The sequence below is a fragment of the Chiroxiphia lanceolata genome, chromosome W (genome assembly GCF_009829145.1).
Source record: "Chiroxiphia lanceolata isolate bChiLan1 chromosome W, bChiLan1.pri, whole genome shotgun sequence".
In the NCBI taxonomy this organism is placed as follows: domain Eukaryota; kingdom Metazoa; phylum Chordata; class Aves; order Passeriformes; family Pipridae; genus Chiroxiphia; species Chiroxiphia lanceolata.
In genome coordinates, this window is record NC_045670.1 from 502858 (window position 1) to 518460 (window position 15603).

Sequence of the window (15603 nt, forward strand, 5' to 3'; positions counted from 1 at the left end):
ACCGCAGTGCCTGGTCCCAATTTCCCCTATCCCTGCGGACCGAGGCAAGTGGCACCCAGAACGTGGGGCACAGTTGAGGGCTCTCATACTGAGAGAACTCCTGTGCCTGCACTCTGGTTCAGGCGACGCCGGGGAAGGTGCTCGTCCCCGCCGGTCCTCTCCAGCAGAACGGATGACTGCGGGCTTGTAGAAGCTGCGCGGGTCAACGCATCGCACAAGGTGAGCTGCTGGGGACATTCCCTGCACCCTACCCCATCACCCATACCCCGATTGGACGCTGAAAGAGAGGATTTTCCATCCGAGACTGGAGTGGGGACCTGCACCATGGGACTCACTCTCTCGACCTCTCAAAAATTTGTATACCGGCGCTTGAAAGATTTTCTTATAGAGCATGGCCATCCGCTAGACAAAAGATCAGCTAAAGCGCTTGCCAGATGGCTTGACCACAAAAGCTATAAGCTTGCCGAGGACACTGATATCGAGAAGTGGCAAGTTGTGGGATATGACCTCTGGCGGGACAGTGATAAGGGGGACAGTTTAGCCAAAGAAGTCCTTATCGGGTGGAGACTAATTCTCATGGTGCTACAGCACCAGGTGATGAACAAGGATATCAGCCTCCCAGAAACTGAAACTAAAAGGGCGGAGATGGACACTGGGCAGACAGATACACCATGTGACAGGGAAGGGAAGAAACCATCGCGGCGATCTCAAAAGGATATCAAGGAGGAGGGACACGGGGACTGCACGGAGCAAAGGCAGAAAGGGGCGGCGCAGAAAAAACCCGCGCGGAACGGGAGAAGGCGGGTCCCCGTAGCTCTGCCCTTTAGACCGCCCCCGCCTCTGCCCGATCGCATCAGGGATCCCTCCCCCGGCCTGCCCACGGATACGCCTACCTCCTCCAGTCCCGCCTCTTCCCCAGATCCGTCACCTGACCGGGGCAGCAGGGTAGCGAGAAGCAGGGGCAGGGCGAAAGTCAGAGCCTCTTCTCGGAAAGGTGGTCGCGCCCATAAGCCTCATAGCACCAGAGTCTGCAGCTACCCTGAACCCGATTCAGACACAGAGGCTTACCCTGCCTGTCAGTACCTGCAGCCAGACACAGACTCCCCTGAATGGCAGCCAAAACTCCCGGACATCTGGAAGGCTTTCAGGGAAGAGGCTGCTTCAGCTAAGGATGCCGAATTCCTGAAAGCGTTTCCTATTTATGTAGAAGAAGGAAAGACCCCGGAGTGGAGACCCATATCGTACCCCATGCTCAAAGACATTAAAAAAGCAATCGTTGATTACGGGCTGGGAGCACCCTTTACCATCGGGCTGCTAGAATCCTTTTTTCTTGCTTATACATTAATTCCTTATGATATTCGGGCAGTAATAGGAGGATTGTTCACCACAGTACAGTCCTCAGTATTTGAGGCTGAATGGAAAAAACTGATTACTGTATATGTGAATGAAAAAATGGAAAGAAGAGGAATTCCTATCCAGCAGGCAATAGATATGCTTTATGGGGAAGGGAACTATTCTAGTAGGAAGGATCAAGCTAGAATTGACCCCAAATTTTTAGAAGTAATCAAAGAATTGGCATTAGAAGCTGTGAAGAGGGTAGCTAATGCCTATGTTCAGACACCCTCCTTCACTCTTATTAACCAAGGTACAAAAGAACCTTTTGTGGAATTTATAACCAGGTTAAAAGAAGCAATCAGCCAGCAAGTCCATCAAAAGGAGAGCCAAGAAATTTTGTTTAATAAATTGGTTATTGAAAAAGCTAATGAGGACTGCCAGAAAGCATTAAAAATGTTAAAAAATCCCTCCTTACTAGAAATGATAGAAGCCTGTAAGAACATAGGCTCTAATTCCCATAAGGCACGTCTATTGGCTGCTGCTTTTACAGGGCCTCAGCATTGTTTTGAGTGTGGGGAGAAAGGACATTTTAAAAAGCACTGTCCTAAATTAATCCCTGAACCAAATTTACCTAAAACCTTATGCCGGAGGTGTGGGAAAGGGCGTCACTGGTCCTCTAGTTGTAGGTCCATAACCAACCTCAATGGTGAACCTTTGCCCCCCAGGAGATCCCCAGGGCCAAGGAAAAAAGTCACATTTCAATCCTTGCCTGATCTTCGTCCCTGCTCCTGTGAGCATCAGGGAAACGGGGAGCAGAGCGCCCAGGGGGGCACGATGACACAAATCACCCCTGCTCTCCGCTCAATCCTGCGTCCCACACCTCACCCTGTTACCCTGTAAGCCCAAAGCCTCCGGCAGATCCTATTCCCCTGAATCCAACAGACCCTATTCCTGTTCCATGTGTTTCCCCTAATTTTGCAAACCCTGTTCCAGTTCAAAATCAATGTGTTCCCCTTAACTGGACCGTTCTCTCTGTTATTCACCCCTCAACACACCTAAACTCCTATGAGCAATTGGCCAAAGTCAGGCCATCTGCCCCAGTAGACCCTGACAAAACATATCTAATGATATCACATCTCTCAGCAGTGGCTAAGGGAATCATTGTTGTACCCACCCTCCTGACAGGACTTACAAATACCAACATTGCTATATGCCTAACTGTGCATCTCCCTCCTGTGCAGCTAGATGAACGCTTCCCCGTGGCAAAGATGATCTCCACAGATGACCTGCTCTGCGTGAAATCCTCAGACGAGGAGCAGAGGGAGGAAGCACTGAGGGAAGTCCACTGGACTACCTCAGTGAAAACCTCTCGCCCACTTCTAACATGTCTGGTTTATTTTTCACAACCTAAACACCCCCAAAAAGTAAAAGTAGAGGGCTTACTGGATACAGGTGCTGATATATCGATCTTTGCCTCCAAAGACTGGTCATATGGCTGGCCAGCTCAGTCTACTAACGTCAGAGTCAGTGGGATAGGAGGATCACAGTATCCTGTCAGGAGCAAAGAGGTACTAACAGTCTACGGACCAGAGGGGAGACCAGCATCGCTCCAACCGTATGTACTTAACATCCCAATCACACTGTGGGGAAGGGACGCAATGGAGCAGTGGGAGCTCACTTTGGGAACCCTGTCTCCAGATGAAAATTTTTAGGAGGGGTCACTGAGCATTTGCAGCTCCCCAAGCTGAGCTGGAAGACAGAAACGCCAGTTTGGGTGGATCAGTGGCCCCTGCCCAAACAAAAACTGCAAATTTTGAATAAATTAGTTGATCAGGAATTAGAAAAAGGGCACTTGGAGTCTTCCAGCAGTCCCTGGAATACCCCAGTGTTTGTAATTCAAAAATCCTCAGGCTCCTGGAGATTTCTCCAGGACCTGCGGAAAGTAAACGAAGTCCTGGAACCCATGGGAGCCCTCCAGCAGGGGATGCCATCTCCATCTATGCTCCCTGCTGAATGGCCTCTGGTAATTATTGATATTAAGGACTGCTTTTTTCACATATTCCTAAATCCGGCTGATTCGGTCAAATTTGCGTTCTCTGTCCCTGCCATCAATGCTTGTGAACCTCACCGCAGGTTCCAGTGGCGAGTGCTTCCCCAGGGGATGAAAAATTCTCCAACTCTTTGCCAGATGTTTGTGGCTAAAGCGTTAGAACCAATCAGGAAAAAATTTCCGCAGTCAATCATCTTCCACTACATGGATGATGTGTTGATCTGTGCCAAAACACAATTGGCTGTAGAAAAAACCCTAAATTCAACCACTGAGGCTCTAAATTCTAAAGGATTAGAGATCTCCCCTGAAAAAGTGCAGAAGGAAGCACCCTGGAAGTATCTTGGGCTCCAAATTACAGAAAAGGCTATCAAGCCTCAGTCAGTGTTAATAGACAAGCGAGTCCAAACTTTGAATGACCTCCAGAAGCTGCTAGGAGCCATTAATTGGATTAGACCTGTGCTGGGGATCACAACCAGTGATCTGCACCCATTATTTGAGCTGCTGAAGGGAGATGCTGGCCTGTCCTCTCCTAGATCATTAACAACAGAAGCTGAGAAATCCCTTGTCATTGTTGAGAGAAAAATATCAGAGAGACAGTCTTTTAGGAGGATGGAGGGACTGCCATCCTCCCTTGTAATAATTAATGAACAGAGACAACCACTGGCCCTGCTGGGTCAGTTTACTACTGATAATAGAGACTTCTGCTTATGGGAGTGGGTATTCCTCCCTCATCAATTCGGCAAAACAATTACAACCCTAGCAGAAATGATTGGCAAGCTGATATTTAAAGGCCGCACCAGGTGTTTAGAGCTCAGTGGGGAAGAGCCAGATTTCATCTACCTTCCACTGACCTCTGAGCACCTGGAAAAACTGATGCAGAGTTCTATTGATTTTCAAATTGCCATCGGAGGCTACCCGGGAGAAATCAAATTCCATCTCCCGGCATGCCCGTTTTTGCAAAGATTGATTCCAATTCCTCTGAAATTAAAAATTGTCCAATCAGACTTACCAATTAAAAATGCAAAAACCCTTTTCACTGATGGCTCAGGGAGAACCGGAAATGCAGTTATTGTTTGGCAGCAGAATGGCAATTGGCACCAGGATATACATAAAGTTCAAGGTTCCCCCCAAATCGTAGAACTCTCAGCAGTTGTTCGTGCCTTTCAAATTTTTAGTGAAGAACCAAATAATATCGTTTCAGATTCAGCTTATGTTGTAGGTGTGGTGAAAAGGATTGAAAATTCCTATCTAAAAAACGTGTCTAATGAAAATCTCTTTAAGCTGTTAACCAAATTGTTGTTTTTAATAGAAAACAGAAAATTCAGCTTCTACATTGTCCACACCAGATCACACACTGCTTTGCCCGGTCCTGTGGCAGAGGGAAACCAAATCGCCGACCATTTGGCAGGGGTACGCATGTATTTCAGGCAACAACGGACCAAAGTGGGTCCCCACAAGAAGAGTGAAGATACACCAGGACTGAGACGAAGGATGCACACTCTCCAGGCCTACGCTATCCTGATCTGTCTTCTCAGATTTGTCACCAACGTCACTGCGTCCCCTCTGAGGGACTGGATGAACCAGCCCTCCGAGAACCTCTGGGTAACCCTGGCCAAGGCCACAGGCACTGACACCTTGTGCCTGACCTTGTCCAGTGCTAGTAATCCATTCAAAACCTGCCTTATAGGGATTCCTGTGACTCCAGGCAAAGACTGGGACACATTCGTGGAAAAAAACCGGAGTCTAGGATTCTTACAGCTAAATTCAGTCACCCTAGCACAGATGGTGTCCAGGCAGGCGTTTACCACCATCCCTCCACAAGAAATAGATTTGCTCGGTTCGCTACCCACTGGCAATTGTGTTATATTCCATCGGCACACAGAGCCCCACCTATTTACCCCCCACAATGTCACCGCCAATAAATTAATGTACAAAGGGACCACTTCGCCGTGGTGCAACAATTCAATTGCCACCACAGTACCAACAGAGTACGTTCCTAGGAACATGAAGCTCCCTGAAGGGTTTTTCCTCCTGTGCGGGGATCGGGCGTGGCAAGGTATTCCTGCCTACCCGGAAGGGGGTCCCTGTACAGTAGGGAAGCTGGCTCTGCATAACCCGGCGAAGTTTCAATTAGCAGATCAATCGATTGTTCCCAAAAATAAAGTCAAAAGGTCCCTCCGTATAAAAAGAGGAAAGTCTCCTAACCCTAAAAAAAATGTGGCCCCAAAGAACCCAATCATTCCTCCCCTTAATGCAGCACCAGGTGTGGTAGGTACAATCATTACTCCACCACCGCCCCTACCCTTCCCAGCAGACTGTGATTCCAGCATTCACATTTGGTCCCGCATGAAAAACTTTTGGGCTTCCTTCCCTATCCCCGGGATAGGAACTGCCCATGCCCTTTCCTTGCTTTCCCACCTTGGTTGCTGGTTAACTAAAGAAGCGAATGCAACCACGAAAGCAATTGAGGGTCTGCTAGCAGACACTCAAAAACTGAAAGAAATTAGTCTCCAAAATCGTGCAGCCATTGACTTCTTACTCCTGGCACATGGTCATGGGTGCCAGGACTTTGAAGGAATGTGCTGTATGAATTTTTCAGATCACTCACAATCAATTTATGAAAGCATACATCAACTAAAGAATCTTGTAAAAGATATCCACCAGTCCCGTGATGAAGGATTAGATGGACTTTTCGATTGGATAAAACTCCCCTCTTTACCCAATTGGTCCCGAAAAATCATAATCATGCTAGTGATTTCCCTATTTGCCCTTGTGTTCTTGTGTGCCTGTTTGCCGTGCTTTGTCATTTGTGTTTGCCAGATGGTCATCCACAGTGTCTCCGTGAATGTCACCACGACTGAAAACAGAGAAGGGGGAGATGCGATGGATGAAAAGACAGAATGGGAGAGATATGTGGCCTGGAAAAGCATTAATGGAGTCTGAATGGACTTTTTACTCACTGAATAATCCACCCAGCAGACTGGCAGTTTTTCCCCAGTTTGCTGTTGTGTGCTTATGAACCCTTGTACACCCCAGTTTATTGTCAAAATTTATAGATCCTGCTGTACCTCCATATTGTCCCTATTTCTCCCTCAGGCTTCCCCTTTGAAAGCTGTTTATCTCTTCTTCTCCCCTGTTTTCCCATGCCTCTGTTACTGATAAGCTGTAGCTATCACAGTGCAGAGAGAGCTACCATTAGTCAATCCCCTTTGATACTCGAGAGTTCCACCCATTCTTCCCCTGTCCCCCTACCACATCTTTCCCTAAGCTGTCAATCTCTTGCACCTCCCTGGCTTAGCATCCACCCCTCAAACCGCGGTTTTTTAAACCCTTGTTTCCCTTGAATAAACTGGCATTGCATCATGAGACCTCAACTGTGTCCGAACCCTAACCGCAGTGCCTGGTCCCCATTTCCCCTATCCCTGCGGACCGAGGCAATTGCCAGATTGGTATTTTTACCCTGTTTAACTCCATGTTTCATAAGATTGATTACTAGTGTTGTTGAAGGGATGCAAATGATTGACATGCCTATGGATCCAAAAACTACTGCAACAGGAGGTCCAGGAACCCAGAAGATTATGGTCCTGCGCCCCATCCCCAAGCAAACTAAAGACATGAAGAATTCGCAGAAACTGTTGCTTGAATGGGAACACTCCAAGAAAACCGAAAATATGGATGAAGCAATGGAGGTATTAGCCAAATGGGAAAGAGTCCAGAAGATAAGAGGGTGGTTTGATGTATAATCCCTTTGACGTTATTATTAAAAAAAAAAAAAAGGAGGATTATGAGAAATAAAAATACAGTGTTTATTACAAACAAATTTTAGAAAACTTTTAGGCGTATCGCGAAGTTGTAAGGTACCCAGTCCCTCCTTGGGCCTGGTGCCAGGGCTCCTTGCGACCAGGATAGGGAATTTTTAGGCAAATATAAAGCTCCTAAAAATGAAAACCTTTTTGACCATTTGACCATTTTTGAGCACAGGGGTCTTTCTCCATGGGTTGAGAACAAAGAAGGATCCATCATTTTGACAGGGGATGTCTTGCAGACAATTGGGAGGAGGGAAACATCCCCCTTTTCAGAGAAAAAAACCTTTTTAGGTAAAAACGAATATATTAAACTGACCTGAAAGGGTCGGATTTTTTAAAACTATAAAATTTAAGCTCAAAAAGTCTTTCCTCCCCGGGAGATCAGTGTGAGGGGGACCCATCACACACTGCAAGTAAAACTTTCCTTGTCATTATAGTTCCCTTGTTTCACAGGTAGTTGAATCTTTCTAAATTAAATAACAAGATATTTCTCACATCGGGGTCCCACATGGAGGCCACCAGAGCCCAACAGTGCCCCCTGCCGACCACCACAAAGCAACTGCAGGCTCTGTTCCTCCAGAGATCCAACAGTGGTCCCTGCTGCTCAAGATTAGAATTGCGTCAAAAGGCAAAAAGAACTTTGAGTGGAAATTTGGGTGCAGGATTGTTGTTTGGTTTTTGCTCTTTTTGTGTGCTACCTATACACATATATCCTTTAATAAAGGGTTGGTATTTTTTCTTTCTCCACCTTTCCTTGACTGGAGCCTCTTAATTTCGGATTTACAATTGCTTAGAGGGGGAAGCTTGGTCTTCCTCATAACTTGTCCTCCTTAGCAAACACTTCTGTCTTGTTAAACTGAAACAGATGGCCTGATGGCAAATTCTGGACCCCCGTGGTTACTTTCCTAGAGATGATGACCCCCCCTGGAAACCTGACTCAAAATTCCATCTGTGTCAGAGACTGGCCTACAGACAATTGAAGCAGTTCTGCATAAACTGCTTTGGGACTCGTCATGTAAGTCTGCCCATGTGTTAGCAGGCAGGGTGGGCTGGTTTCTGCTCACTGGACTTAAGGTTCTTGACCAGGAGGTTGCAGTTTTGCTGGACCAGGTGGCAGCCCTGGAAGGGAACATCAGTGACCTGAAACATGCACGGAGTTTGGAGCAGGCAGTGTTAATTGCTCAATAAGTACACTGCTGGGAGCTGCAACAAGTTGTAGAATGCTTAGTGTCCTGTCTCGCTGATGCACAGTAGATGGAACAGGGCACAGGTACAGTCTCTCCTTCCCAGGTTCCTGTCCTTATCAAGGATCCCTCCAGGGGTCCTGGGAGGTGGGGTGGAGGTGTTCGCACAGGGTCCACGGACTCCAGGGCTGTGTTTGAGCCTGACCCAGTAGCTGCTGGGTGAGTGGTGGTCCAGTTCCTACTGAAGATGGGGGATCAGCACAATCTGCTGCTTGGGGGGGTGCAGGTTACACAGACTTATACCTCAGAGGAGTTGTGACAGTTCTTAGACACTTATTAGCAAAAGCCTGTGGAGTACTTGGCAGCATGGCTTCTATGAGAATGGGATAGTGGGGCTCCATCTATTCTCTTAGTAGCGGTTGACAAGGATTTATTGACTCCCGTGGCTTTTGATCACAGAATTCAGAGGGAGTATCTCCAGCTTTGGAATGTGAAAGGCCTTGATGGTCAGGAGGTCTTAGCCCCCACCCTGTATCAATGACCGTGTGCTGCGGTCTTGACAGTGTATGTGGACCCTGCAGAGCTGATGTCTCTCAGGTCCTGGTACACAATTGACGAAGGTGTTACCTTATTGTGGCAAATAGGTGTAGTTCATACCCTGACTGCGGGGTATAACACTGATGCCATGCCACTGACGAGAGCTATCAAAAAGCAATTATTGAATGGAGTGCCTGGTGATTTGAGATCACTGCTCCTGTTGCCGGTCTTGACTGCTAGAAGTGCAATAGGGAGTTTTGCATGTACCCTGAGAGAGACAGAGGTTCTGGCTGCTGGACCAGTTGTGTGGATAGTGGGAGGCACTAAGCTGGAAAGGTCGAGGAGGCCTCCCACAGAAATCACCCTGTCATAGGGTATTTGTCGGTAGGCCTTGGTCTGTGGGGGAAGAAAGACACACAATACACACTAGGGTAATGAGACAGAGAGATGTCTGCCTGCTCAGTGTAGCGGGCAGCTTTATTGAGTTCCCTAACTTCTATTTTCCCACACATATAATATAAACATATTCTTACAAAAACACCCAGGAATGCAGTACCTGCACTCAGCCAAACAGTTTTAACCTTGTACTCTTTATAACTCAAGGTTGTATCCATGGGAACTATCTAATTAGCTCCACTGCTCTCATGGAAAACGGCCCAACACTTTGTAATATTCCAAATCCCTCAAGTTTCAATTGTGGGGTTGAGACTTCACCCCACATCACCCAGTCTGAAATGTTCCGCCACTGGCAGTGGCTAAAGTCTGTGAGGAGACGTGGATCCCATCCCATTTCCCCCGCTGCTTCTTGGCACTGTAATTCCCAGCGCAAACCAAAGGGGGGGGGGTGGGTCAGTGGGCCCTTCCAGGTTGCTGCTGCTGCAACCCTTCATGAAGGGAGTGGACACGTCCATGCGTTTCTCTGCCTGTCGGATGGCATCCTGAACGAGTTCTACCTGTGCTGGTTTCAGTGTATGCAGGCTCAGAAATGTTGCCTAAAGAAAATTCAGGGAGAAAAAAACTCCGAGGCAATTTAGTTTTGGAGGTGAGACAAAGAAAGGGTTTTAATTTGTGCCTAGGCATAAAGATTACAAGACGCGCACATCCCCCATGTACAGATGGTACAATTTATAACACTGCTTGTCCAATCCTAGGTTTTGTCCACCTACTGGTTTTTGCCCTGATCCACCCTCGGTCCACCCCTGGGGAATTGGGGCTAGGGGCTTTTCGAGACCCTCTTTTCATCAATCATCATCTTCTTCAGAGTACAGGGGGCATATATTCACCCAGTTCTTGACTGTACTTTTGCAGTTTAGGCCAAGGTACAAGTGTTCTCTAAGCAAAATAGGTCTACTTTGACAAGAGACTGAACATTTTCTAATGGAATTTAAGGGTAGAATTGATATGGGGAGCATGGAATGGGGTGATAGGGTTGGGGAATGTGTGTCGTTACTATGCTAAGGGTAAAGGAATAAATACTGTTGCTTCTAAATCTACTTCTACTATATAACTACTTAAAAAGCTTTTAAAAATTAGGAAAATCATAAAAACTAGATGGACCTTAAGGCATCAGAAACTGCTGGATTACAATTTTTTACAGAGAGAGTAATCAGACATTGGAATGGGCTGCCCAGGGAGGTGGTGGATTCACCGTCCCTGGAGGTTTTGAAGATGAGACTGGATGTGGCACTTAGTGCCATGGTCTAGTAACCATGGTGGTGTTGGATCAAGGGTTGGACTTGATGATCTTGGAGGTCTTTTCCAACCCGATTGATTCTACGATTCTATGATTCTAAGTTTGTACCTCCTGGAGCTGTTCCTCAGATCAGCAGCCTGGGGGGCAGCCCTGCCCCCACTCTCCGGGCTCAGGTTACTTTGACACTGAGAGGTCCCGTTTTCTTTGTGTTGACAATGTCAATTGCCCCAATTAACGACTTGGTTTTAGGAATTAATGTCCTGCCAGAATGGGATTTGCTGGCTGCTTTGTAGCTATTTGGTATGAATTACCAACAGGGTATCTCCTTGTGTTCGATAAGCTGGTGACTGTACCAGTGTCAAATTCCAGAGGGGGGGGCGCTGTTGGGGCAGATGGCACTGCAGAGATAAGAAATTATCTTATCCAGAAACCATGGAATAAACACAGACAAGGAAAGCTTGTTTACATATACCACCTGATATTCTTATACTATCTTTTAATTAACTAGACTTGCTGTCTCCACGAAAATCCTTTTACCACCTTGTTTACCCCATCTCCTGTTGTAATTGTGATAAAGAAATATCTGTTTATCTGTTTGAAGAAAAATATCTCCCTGCACTTCCGAGACCTTTAACCATAGCTATGAATAAAATGTATATCCCTCCTTCCCTGAACCCTATATAAACCGAGAATTTTGTACAATAAACCATTCAGCTTTGTACTGATGCCTCAGTTTTTTGATTTTTCCAGTAGAAGTAACTACAGCAGCACATGACTCGGGTATCATTTCCACACTGAAGTCTCTACCAGCATAATTAACATGCATTCTTTTACTGTCTCACTGTATTATATCCCTTACCAGTATTTTCCAGTAAAAGTAACGACAGTAGTTTAATGGTTGCACATACCAAACCCATCCCATATCAATCCCTCAAAATTCCCTTGGCTGTTTAGTCTTCTTTTCAAGGTGGAATTGCAGAAAAACACCTTAAGGCCTGCACCAAAAGGTGTAAACATAGGCAAAAGTGACCTTCAAGCCCGGAACTCTGGAGGGTCTCCAAGGACTCAACGTAATGAGAGGAGGATGAAGATGATGAAAGAGGGGTCCCAAACTCCCCCAGACTCAATTCCTGAGGGGGTGTACCGGGGGCTGGAATGGGGCAGAACCGGGGGGTGGTCGAATGGGGATTGCATGGACATCATTATAAAATCATAGAACCTGTGTCTGAGCACACGCGCTTGGGTTTGTATTCCTCTGGGCCAAGGACTCATTAAAGCTCTGATCTTCTTATCTCCTACCTAAATTGACCTGGAGTCTTTTTTCTCCTGGGTCTTTTAGGTAACAGTACCCACAAAACTGGATCTTGTATTATCATTCAAATCATCCTCAAATGGCGCTTGTGAACAGGGATGTGACTCCTGAGCGAGAATAAAGGCAAGGAGACAAGACTCCTGCTCCAGAGGCGGAAATGGTGCCACAAGTTCCTCTACTGGACGGGAAGGTAAAACTCAGTTACGGAATAGGGAGGGATAAAAGCCCGGAGGCCAAAAAATAGAGCCTCCCCAGATCAAAACAAAGGCTGCTTTACGTGCCTAGGAACCAGGAATAGCCCCAGAACAAAATCGACAGCCAAAAAAACCAGCCCTGAACAAAAAAAGGTTGCTCAGGAAATGGGGGTAAGGATTCCTCAGAACAAAAGACAGTTTACGAACTAACGAAATGCTTCCTTGAACACTATGAGGCTGAAATAGATGATCTTTCTTTGCAAAACTTACTGCAGTGGGCAATACAAAATCATCCCGGGTTGAATGTTGATAATGTCTGTGGGAGACCAAACAGGTGTTCAGGCTAGAGAGTCAGAGGTAGCTCCCCAGCGAGAAGCCTCAGAGATAGCGGATGGAATCCATCAGACGACCTTGGGCACTCTGTGAGAGTGAGGAAAGAAGTGGCTAACTTTGGTGGAAGGATACCTGCGGTGAACATCTGCTACTAAAGTTAAAAATGAGAAGAAAAAGACTGCTTAAATTAACTCCTCTGGATCCCTTTACCCCCATGGCGTGGGGCGGTCCAGTTCTAGTTCCATTTCCATCTGAGGAACCATTCCGACGTCTTGAAGGATAGGGAAAGGGAACTCCAGCATCAGGGATTTCTTCAGGTCCTGAGCCTGGAGGGGAGAGGTGCCCTCCCCTCCTTCCACCACCCATGTGGTTCCATGGTCGGCACAGAGACAGCACACCGGCATGGAGAGGAGGCAAGAGAGAGTTTATTGTTGGGGGTGTTACATTTATAGGTTTAGGAGGATTCACAGAGTAACCAATTACAGGTTGCAGGAAGGGGTTAACAACCAATAGGAAGGGGTTAAAAGGGGTCAATGAGAACACCTCAGGATATCTTCTCAGGACATTCTTGCATGGGATAACACTTGTCGTGGGGGTGTTGGGAAGAAGAAGCACGTGTTTGCAAAGAGACCACCAAAAGCCATTTTAAGACATGTTTAAACAACAGTTTTCCCATATAATGCAGATTTACTGCCACAAACTCCCTTTATGAAATATGTATTATTTTATAATTAAGAATGACAGTGTGTTATTAGAAAAATTTGAATTGTGTAGATAATCTTGAAAAAGTGTGTGACAGTATGTTAAATAGGTCCATGCATGCCTCCTTCCCTGTAGCCTAAAAATTCCTGCACTAGGTGGGATAAAAATGCTTTAATGTAAACATTGCATGCCATTCTGCCATTTTCCAAGTGACAAAGAGAACTGAAGAATAAAACCCTGATTTTCAGTGATGCAGTCAGGTTGTCTTATTTAATAGCCAACAACAGTATAAAAGTTTAGAACTGTGTCAGAAAGATTTTAGACATCAGCAAATGTCTTTGACAACAAGGAATGAGATCGCATTGGTGTCAGGCTGTGGGACTGTGACAAAGGGAGACAAAAGAACTGCTAGTGTTCTGGGAGCCTGGAGGGCAGTCTTCCAGACTTTAAAATCCCACACAGCTAAATAGTCATTACCCTCTGAATCTATTGTTACCAAGGATTCAAGCCGCCCACCGGAAAAAGCGGCAGAGGGAGATCTTGCCTCCCCGCCCTGTCGCTGATACACGCTGAGCTGCAGCCAGGGGAAGGAGGGTGCCGAAACAGTAGCAGTTTCTCTGCACTCCCGTCAACAGACACCTCTAAAAACCCTGCCATCCGAAGTTCTAATGAAAATTCATGAGATTTCAATCTCTTTGACTCTGAAAAGGAGCCCAATTTACAGATCATCATCATCATCATGGCCAGCCTTCCCAAACGAAGATTTGGGAAAGGTCTTTACCCTTCGAGCCTACGCAGTGGATTTTTTAGGTGAGACACAGTGTGCGCTGAACTGAGCCCACCCTTTAATCCTAAAATTCATCTGCCGGGGTCGAGCGAGCTTGGACGGTGGCAGTGAGGTCCTCAGGACATAGGTTTGTTTAGAGTGACCTTCTCCTAGGTGGATGGCCTTACAGGGCTGATGAGTTCCATCTGCCCGGAGGAGTTCCCTGACCCGGAGGAGTTCCCTGACCGGGAATCGAACCCGGGCCGCGGTGGTGAGAGCGCCGCATCCTAACCACTAGACCACCAGGGGTCCTCCACCCAATTTACATCCCCCTGATAAATGGGCTCAAAGGAAACAGGAGGCTGCCACCGAAGGAGATGTGCAAATGTTGCAGGTTTTTCCTGTGGTATATGAACCAAACCAAGCCCCTTGCTGGGAAAACATTCCGTACCAAGTCCTGAAAGAATTGCAAAAATCTGTTACTGACTATGGTTTGACTGCTCCTTTTACAATGGGACTTTTAGCGACTGTATTTCCCTCCTTTATTTTAATCCTGCATGACTGAAAAACAATTGCAAAAATTATCCTCACTGCAATGCAATTTACTATTTTTGAAACTGAGTGGAGAGATTTGGCTGTGAAAACTGTGTGGTGGGTCTGGCTGAGACGGAATTTATTTCCCCATAGTAGCCCTCACAGTGCCGTGCTCTGCATTGGTAGCTAGAGGAGTGTTGATAACACACCCATGTTTTGGCTACTGCTTATGGCACAGCACTGCTTATGGCAAGTAAAAGGATTGTGGTGGGTTCACCTTGGCTCAATGCCAGGTGCTCACCCAGCCACTCTATCCCTCCCCTTCCCAGTCGGGCAGGGGAGAGAGTAAGGTGGGAAAAGAAAACAACACAAATCGTGGGTTGCGATAAGGCAGTTTATACAAAAAAGAAAGCAAAAGCAGTGTGCGCACGCACAAAGCAGAAGCTAGCAGTTAATCTCTACTTCCCATAAGCAGTGATGGTCAGCCACTTCTCTGAGAAGCAGGGTTCCAGCACCTGTAATGGTTGTCAGCAGGCAGCCATCAGAGACAATGAATGCCTCCAGTCCTGCTCCTTGCCTCAGCTTTTATATCTGGATTGACGTCATATGGTCTGGAATATCCTCTTGGTCAGTGTGGGTCAGTTGGCCTACTTGTGACCCCTCCCAGGATCTCGCCCTCAACTGAAGAAGGAATGTTACAGTGCTGTGCTCAGCAGTAGCCAAAACATGGGTGTGTTATCAACACTCCTCTAGCTACCAATGCAGAGCAGGGCACTGTGAGGGTTACTATGGGGAAATAAATTCTGGCTCAGCCAGACCCACCACAAGCTGTTATAGAAAATGCAACCAATCTAAATAATCTAAGTAATCTAACAGCACAGCCTGTAATTACTATGGAAATACTCCTAGGAATGGGACCACATGCTGTCCCAGCGAAAGCTCGATTACCAATTCAAGTAGTGAACCAAGCAAAAAGGTTAGCCTTTCAGGCTTTTTGTAAAGTTCCAGAGGTTGGGACGGTTCCTCAGTCTTTTGTTACTATTCATCAGGGACCACAAGAAACATTTATGCAATTCATGAATCGTTTAAAAGATGTAATTGACAAACAAGTTGATAATGACATGGCATGAGAGATTTTGTTCAATAGACAATGCTAA

The 15603-nt window shown here is 46.5% G+C and overlaps 1 non-coding gene across 1 annotated transcript; it reads right to left on the reverse strand.

Annotated features, from left to right (window-relative positions):
• Positions 1 to 14149: 14149 nt before the first annotated feature.
• On the reverse strand, positions 14150 to 14221 carry TRNAE-CUC. Its single transcript has one exon. It is a non-coding gene; the product is annotated as a tRNA-Glu (tRNA).
• Positions 14222 to 15603: the final 1382 nt, after the last annotated feature.